This window comes from Acomys minous (assembly GCF_964271855.1).
Source record: "Acomys minous genome assembly, chromosome: 5".
Classification (NCBI taxonomy): Eukaryota; Metazoa; Chordata; class Mammalia; order Rodentia; family Muridae; genus Acomys; species Acomys minous.
Window position 1 is genome coordinate 3057675 of NC_140494.1, and position 7279 is coordinate 3064953.

Below are 7279 nucleotides of genomic sequence, written 5' to 3' on the forward strand. Positions count from 1 at the left end.
AGCAGAACCGAGCAAACAATTTTAAATCAAGAGCTTTGGGTTTCTACCACCAACAAAAAAGTCTCCCTAGGCTCAGTTGGAAATCAGCACTGCCTCTAAGTGGTCCTGCTGCTGTGTTCAGAGAGAAAGCCAGCCCCCTCATTCTTTTTTCTGCCAGTTCACAGGCAGGTGCCAGCTCATGACCAAGCGAAAGACCTTGACTCCCTCGAGTCTTGCTGTTGTGGCAAAAATGCATGGTATGCCAAGAGGATCTGCAGTCTCAAGAAAAACAGTGGGTGTGCCGGGCAGTGGTGGTGCACGCCTTTAATCCCAGCACGTGGGAGGCAGAGGCAGGTGGATCCCTGTGAGTTCAAGGACAGCCTGGTCTACAAAGGGATTCCCAGACAGTCAAGGCTACACAGAGAAACCTTGTCTCAAAATACCAAAAGAAGACCAAAAAACAAACAAAAAACCAGTGGGTGAATATCTTGAAGCACCCCCCCACCCCCCTTTCTGTTTTGAAAAGCTTTACTTTGACTTGGTCCCAGTAGGAGGGGCTCCAGGGCGGTTACAAAGCTGGCTGGCAGCTTGAGAGGGTCATTCAGGTGGAGGTGCTAAGGCTGGCCGGTGCAGAGCAGAGCAGGGGCAGTCCCTTGGAGGCGAGGGGGCCTCCTAATCGGGCTTAAGAGGGAGCCATGCAAAGAGATACTGGCCCAGAGCTGCCTGTGGCTGACCAGTCTGTGCCAGCTGCGGTCCAGCCACCTATGGATGTTGGTCTGGTGATTGTCCATCTTCTTGACGAGCTCACCTCCTCATCCAGGAAGTGGTTTTCCAAGCAATCACAGAGATGAGCATCTATGGGAGCAGAACCCAGGGAATCGAGATCCAAGAGGGCCTGGTTCAGGTTCTTCTCCAGGGCCGGGGCAGCTTCCATGGCCTCCTGGCCATCTTGAGATGGCCTCTGCACATCCTGGAAGAATGTGTGGCCTGGAAGAGATGTTTGGTGCCCTGGAGCTTCTCCTGGCTAATTCATGGAAAAAGTGACCTACACCCTCCAGAGCCACATCATCCAGATCAAAATAGTAACCCAGAGACAGATAGGTGTAGGAGGCCTGCAGGGGCAAGGTGACCAGGTGGTTCATGTCAGTTTCCACTTCCGTGCAATAATTCTGACAAATCTGGGAGGTCATAACTAATCCCCAGCACAGAGCTGACCACAAAGAGATGGTGCTGGCTGGTCCTAGGGTGGTGAGATGGTTCCAGAGGCTGCAGAGGCTGCGAGTGCAGACACTGTAAGGAGGCTGGAAGCTAACAAAGTGGGAGTGGCCAGGTCTGTTCCATCCAAACACTGCTAAAGCAAGACAGATCTGCAGGACCTCCAGGGCGCTGCTCTCAACGTGCCTTTTCCTTTTCCCACATTGCTCTGCACCTTATGCTACCTCCTAGAGTAGCCGAGGTGTATTGGAACCCGTGAAAAGGGAAGGCCTTACCAGGGAGGTCCAGTCACAACTGTAGGAAAACAACTGCCAAGTGAAGCAGAATAGCCATTGAGAAGAAAAAGTAGGCAAGCTCCAGAGTGCATGCAGAAAGAGAGACCTTGTCTCAAGGGGACAAGATTGACAGCCCCTAAGGAGTGATACCTAGAGTTACCCTCTGGTACAACACACACACACACACACACACACACACACACACACACACACACACACTGAACATTTCTATATACATATATACTGAGAATGGGGAGGGGGAGGAAATTCTCCCTCTCCTACCTTTCCTTGAGTCAGTTTCTTCTGTCTTCAGGTCCCAGGTAGTGCTAGTGATATCTGCAGATGACTGTGCAGGCAAGCCTATGGCTTGGGAGTGGGAACCCCGTCCTGGTTCATGTCTTGATTGTGAACTCAAAGTTGCTTGCTCTTTCTGAACCTTGGTTTACGTACCTGGAAAATAAGAGTCACCACACTGAACTGCTTGGGTTTTTTTTTTCTTAGCAGTAAGGAACTGACTCATGTCGCCCTTTAAACAGGATAAACAGGGTATTCACACAGAACAACACCATTATCACTGAATTAAACAGTCATAATTGATGGTTGCTCTATGGCTGATACTTGATATGAATTATGGATTCAAAGATACTTTTAAAAGCCATAGGATTAACCCTCAGTTGTATTCAGTAAGTCAGCTGGAAATGGAAACACCATTTGTAACCTTATTCTGAGCACCACGCAGGGATTAACTTTAAGGGAGGACTTCTTTGTAATATGAGGACCCTGAACAGTGTATCTGAACAGATGTCTCTGAAGTACCTCCCCCTTCAGAGACAGAAACCGACAGCAGAGACCGCCTGGAGAAAGCCCCAATTCATAATTGAGGTCCTTCCATTTATAACAGGCTGCACTCAACACCAGTGAAGACAGATCTATAGGAGGCTGCCTCGTGCAATCTTCTGCCTTGAGCCATTTATTCCTGGAGGGCTATGACTCACCAGCTGCTGAAAATATTGCTACCGCGGATTTTCTTCTGACAGCTCCACTCGGTTTCGCCTCCTTTGGGGACATTTCGTTTAATTATAGCACAATAGTAAAGAGTAGCGTTGCACACACTCTTCTGGAGCAGATGAATTTTTATATATAATATTTGCTGTCAGTGGAAACTGCTGAAAGAAAATGTGTGGTGTTTGCTTACGCAGTTTTGCGGCTATAGTCTATTTAAAGTCTCCAAACTTAGCTCCATTATAAGCCATCTTCTACTCTCCCTTAGCTGTGGGGATAGCTTTCCATGAGGAGTGAACAGGAGCCTGAAGAACCCTTTGCAGTGCCAGCAGCAGCTGGGAGAGTGAGCATGGTGGAGGCTGCAGGGCCCGCAGCAGGCTGGAGAGTGAGCATGGTGGAGGCTGCGGTGCCAGCAGCAGCTGGGAGAGTGAGCATGGTGAAGGCTGCGGTGCCAGCAGCAGCTGGGAGAGTGAGCATGGTGAAGGCTGCGGTGCCAGCAGCAGGCTGGAGAGTGAGCATGGTGGAGGCTGCGGTGCCAGCAGCAGGCTGGAGAGTGAGCATGGTGGAGGCTGCAGTGCCAGCAGCAGGCTGGAGAGTGAGCATGGTGGAGGCTGCGGTGCCAGCAGCAGCTGGGAGAGTGAGCATGGTGAAGGCTGCGGTGCCAGCAGCAGCTGGGAGAGTGAGCATGGTGAAGGCTGCGGTGCCAGCAGCAGGCTGGAGAGTGAGCATGGTGGAGACTGCAGGGCCAGCAGCAGCTGGAGAGTGAGCATGGTGGAGGCTGCAGTGCCAGCAGCAGGCTGGAGAGTGAGCATGGTGGAGGCTGCAGAGCCAGCAGCAGACTGGAGAGTGAGCATGGTGGAGGCTGCAGTGCCAGCAGCAGGCTGGAGAGTGAGCATGGTGGAGGCTGCAGTGCCAGCAGCAGGCTGGAGAGTGAGCATGGTGGAGGCTGCAGTGCCAGCAGCAGGCTGGAGAGTGAGCATGGTGGAGGCTGCGGTGCCAGCAGCAGCTGGGAGAGTGAGCATGGTGGAGGCTGCAGTGCCAGCAGCAGGCTGGAGAGTGAGCATGGTGGAGGCTGCAGGGCCCGCAGCAGCTGGGAGAGTGAGGCATGGTGGAGGCTGCAGTGCCAGCAGCAGCTGGAGAGTGAGCATGGTGGAGGCTGCAGGGCCCGCAGCAGCTGGGAGAGTGAGGCATGGTGGAGGCTGCAGTGCCAGCAGCAGCTGGAGAGTGAGCATGGTGGAGGCTGCAGTGCCAGCAGCAGCTGGAGAGTGAGCATGGTGGAGGCTGCAGGGCCAGCAGCAGGCTGGAGAGTGAGCATGGTGGAGGCTGCAGGGCCCACAGCAGCTGGGAGAGTGAGCATGGTGGAGGCTGCAGTGCCAGCATCAGCTGGAGAGTGAGCATGGTGGTGGCTGCAGGGCCAGCAGCAGCTGGAGAGTGAGCATGGTGGAGGCTGCAGTGCCAGCAGCAGCTGGGAGAGTGAGCATGGTGGAGGCTGCAGTGCCAGCAGCAGCTGGGAGAGTGAGCATGGTGGAGGCTGCAGGGCCAGCAGCAGCTGGAGAGTGAGCATGGTGGAGGCTGCAGTGCCAGCAGCAGCTGGGAGAGTGAGCATGGTGGAGGCTGCAGTGCCAGCAGCAGCTGGGAGAGTGAGCATGGTGGAGGCTGCAGTGCCAGCAGCAGCTGGAGAGTGAGCATGGTGGAGGCTGCAGTGCCAGCAGCAGCTGGAGAGTGAGCATGGTGGAGGCTGCAGGGCCAGCAGCAGCTGGAGAGTGAGCATGGTGGAGGCTGCAGTGCCAGCAGCAGCTGGAGAGTGAGCATGGTGGAGGCTGCAGTGCCAGCAGCAGCTGGAGAGTGAGCATGGTGGAGGCTGCAGTGCCAGCAGCAGCTGGAGAGTGAGCATGGTGGAGGCTGCAGTGCCAGCAGCAGCTGGAGAGTGAGCATGGTGGAGGCTGCAGTGCCAGCAGCAGCTGGAGAGTGAGCATGGTGGAGGCTGCAGGGCCAGCAGCAGCTGGAGAGTGAGCATGGTGGAGGCTGCAGTGCCAGCAGCAGCTGGAGAGTGAGCATGGTGGAGGCTGCAGTGCCAGCAGCAGCTGGAGAGTGAGCATGGTGGAGGCTGCAGTGCCAGCAGCAGGCTGGAGAGTGAGCATGGTGGAGGCTGCGGTGCCAGCAGCAGCTGGGAGAGTGAGCATGGTGGAGGCTGCAGTGCCAGCAGCAGGCTGGAGAGTGAGCATGGTGGAGGCTGCAGGGCCCGCAGCAGCTGGGAGAGTGAGGCATGGTGGAGGCTGCAGTGCCAGCAGCAGCTGGAGAGTGAGCATGGTGGAGGCTGCAGGGCCCGCAGCAGCTGGGAGAGTGAGGCATGGTGGAGGCTGCAGTGCCAGCAGCAGCTGGAGAGTGAGCATGGTGGAGGCTGCAGTGCCAGCAGCAGCTGGAGAGTGAGCATGGTGGAGGCTGCAGGGCCAGCAGCAGGCTGGAGAGTGAGCATGGTGGAGGCTGCAGGGCCCACAGCAGCTGGGAGAGTGAGCATGGTGGAGGCTGCAGTGCCAGCATCAGCTGGAGAGTGAGCATGGTGGTGGCTGCAGGGCCAGCAGCAGCTGGAGAGTGAGCATGGTGGAGGCTGCAGTGCCAGCAGCAGCTGGGAGAGTGAGCATGGTGGAGGCTGCAGTGCCAGCAGCAGCTGGGAGAGTGAGCATGGTGGAGGCTGCAGGGCCAGCAGCAGCTGGAGAGTGAGCATGGTGGAGGCTGCAGTGCCAGCAGCAGCTGGGAGAGTGAGCATGGTGGAGGCTGCAGTGCCAGCAGCAGCTGGGAGAGTGAGCATGGTGGAGGCTGCAGTGCCAGCAGCAGCTGGAGAGTGAGCATGGTGGAGGCTGCAGTGCCAGCAGCAGCTGGAGAGTGAGCATGGTGGAGGCTGCAGGGCCAGCAGCAGCTGGAGAGTGAGCATGGTGGAGGCTGCAGTGCCAGCAGCAGCTGGAGAGTGAGCATGGTGGAGGCTGCAGTGCCAGCAGCAGCTGGAGAGTGAGCATGGTGGAGGCTGCAGTGCCAGCAGCAGCTGGAGAGTGAGCATGGTGGAGGCTGCAGTGCCAGCAGCAGCTGGAGAGTGAGCATGGTGGAGGCTGCAGTGCCAGCAGCAGCTGGAGAGTGAGCATGGTGGAGGCTGCAGGGCCAGCAGCAGCTGGAGAGTGAGCATGGTGGAGGCTGCAGTGCCAGCAGCAGCTGGAGAGTGAGCATGGTGGAGGCTGCAGTGCCAGCAGCAGCTGGAGAGTGAGCATGGTGGAGGCTGCAGGGCCAGCAGCAGGCTGGAGAGTGAGCATGGTGGAGGTTGCTGGCCTCAGAACTCCACATGGAGAGAGCTGTTTCCACCAAAAAGAATATGGAGCAGAAACAGACTTCTGAGTCCATCATGATGCAGAAACAGCCTCTTTAGGACACTCTGTGCTCCAGTGCTGTCTTTTCCTCTGGCTTCATCTATTTACATTCCATCCTGGCCTGCAGTTGCTGTTCGGGCCCAATGGCAAGCCATCCCAAAACAGACTGGAATGAAGATAAATAAAGGAAGCTGGTGAAACAGAGCCACTCACAACTGCCCAGGGACTGCACCTCAGCCAGAGAGCCAGGAGTCTCAGCTTCCGTGTGTAAAATAAAATACATTTCCAAGGATGTCTAAGTAAGGAAAGAAATTACAGTGTGAAGTAGAACACAGGAAAAAGTAGGATAATCAACCCCAGATACAGCGGTGCTAACTTAGAAAGAAACGAGAACTTTAAATAAAGTTAAAAACAATAGTGTAGGGCTGAAGAGATGGTTAAGAGCACTGACTGTTCTTTCAAAGTTCAGTTCCCAGCAACCACATGGTGGCTCACGACCATCCATAATGAGATCTGGTGCCCTCTTCTGACATGCAAGTGTAAATATTGGGGGGAATATATTGTATAAATAATAAACTTTAAAAAAACAAAAACAATAGTGTAACCAGAGATACTCAAGGCAGTGGTGAACTACCAGAAGGAACTGCCAGAGTGAAAGAACTAGTTTCTAGTTTCCAGGTGGTTGTCATGTAAGTGGACACACATGGAGGCCAGAGTTCAACCTCACTGTTGCTCCTCAGTGTCTCACTGGCCTAAAACTCACCAAGTAGGCTAGAGGTGTTAACTTATAAGCAGCTTCACAAGCCTGCCTCCAGGTTGCTTAGCAACGCCTGACAGCATCACCTGCTACCACCACCGGGGTCCCAGGATAAAAAGGACAAACTCGCCATCCATCAATCACTCTCTTACTTTTGACTTTCTCTCTCTCTCTCTCTCTCTCTCTCTCTCTCTCTCTCTCTCTCTCTCTCTCTCTCTCTCTCTCTCTGTCCCCCTGGGGCAGCCCCTCCTTTCCTTCTCTCCTCATACTTCTACAATAAAGCTTATGCCATGTATGTTGTGTGGCACATATTTAACAAGAGGGGCTATCCAGCAAGCCCTAGAAGGTCACCTGCCTTTACCTGCCCAGCACCAGGATTACAAGGAACTGCTACCATGCCCAGCTTTTTGAACCCGAGTTCTGGGGATCAGATTAAAGCCTTCATGCTTTATATGGCAAGCACTTTACCAACTGTCCAATCTCCTCAGCTAGACCACTGCTCTTTCAATAAAATGTTTTGCTGCCCAAGCAACATGTGTCTTTCATCTGTTGCTTGGGATGAGTAGTTTATATTTTCTAACTCCATGGCTCCTAGAGAGCTTTTCTAGGCTGCCTAACTTCAAATTTTGCCTAACTTATGATTTCTTCTTTAAGTTGTAATAGTAAATAAAGAAAATATTATCTTGACAGTTGAA

At 54.3% G+C, this 7279-nt stretch overlaps 1 pseudogene across 1 annotated transcript in view; it reads right to left on the bottom strand.

Moving 5' to 3' along the window:
• Positions 1-528: 528 nt before the first annotated feature.
• Positions 529-7279, bottom strand: part of LOC311597552 (ferritin light chain 1-like) — a 44931-nt pseudogene continuing 38180 nt past the window's right edge. The window contains exons 5-6 of the transcript XR_014783625.1: positions 1752-1919; positions 529-1502 (exon numbers count right to left, since the gene is read on the bottom strand). The product of XR_014783625.1 is annotated as a ferritin light chain 1-like (transcript). The remainder of the gene's footprint in view (positions 1503-1751; positions 1920-7279) is intronic.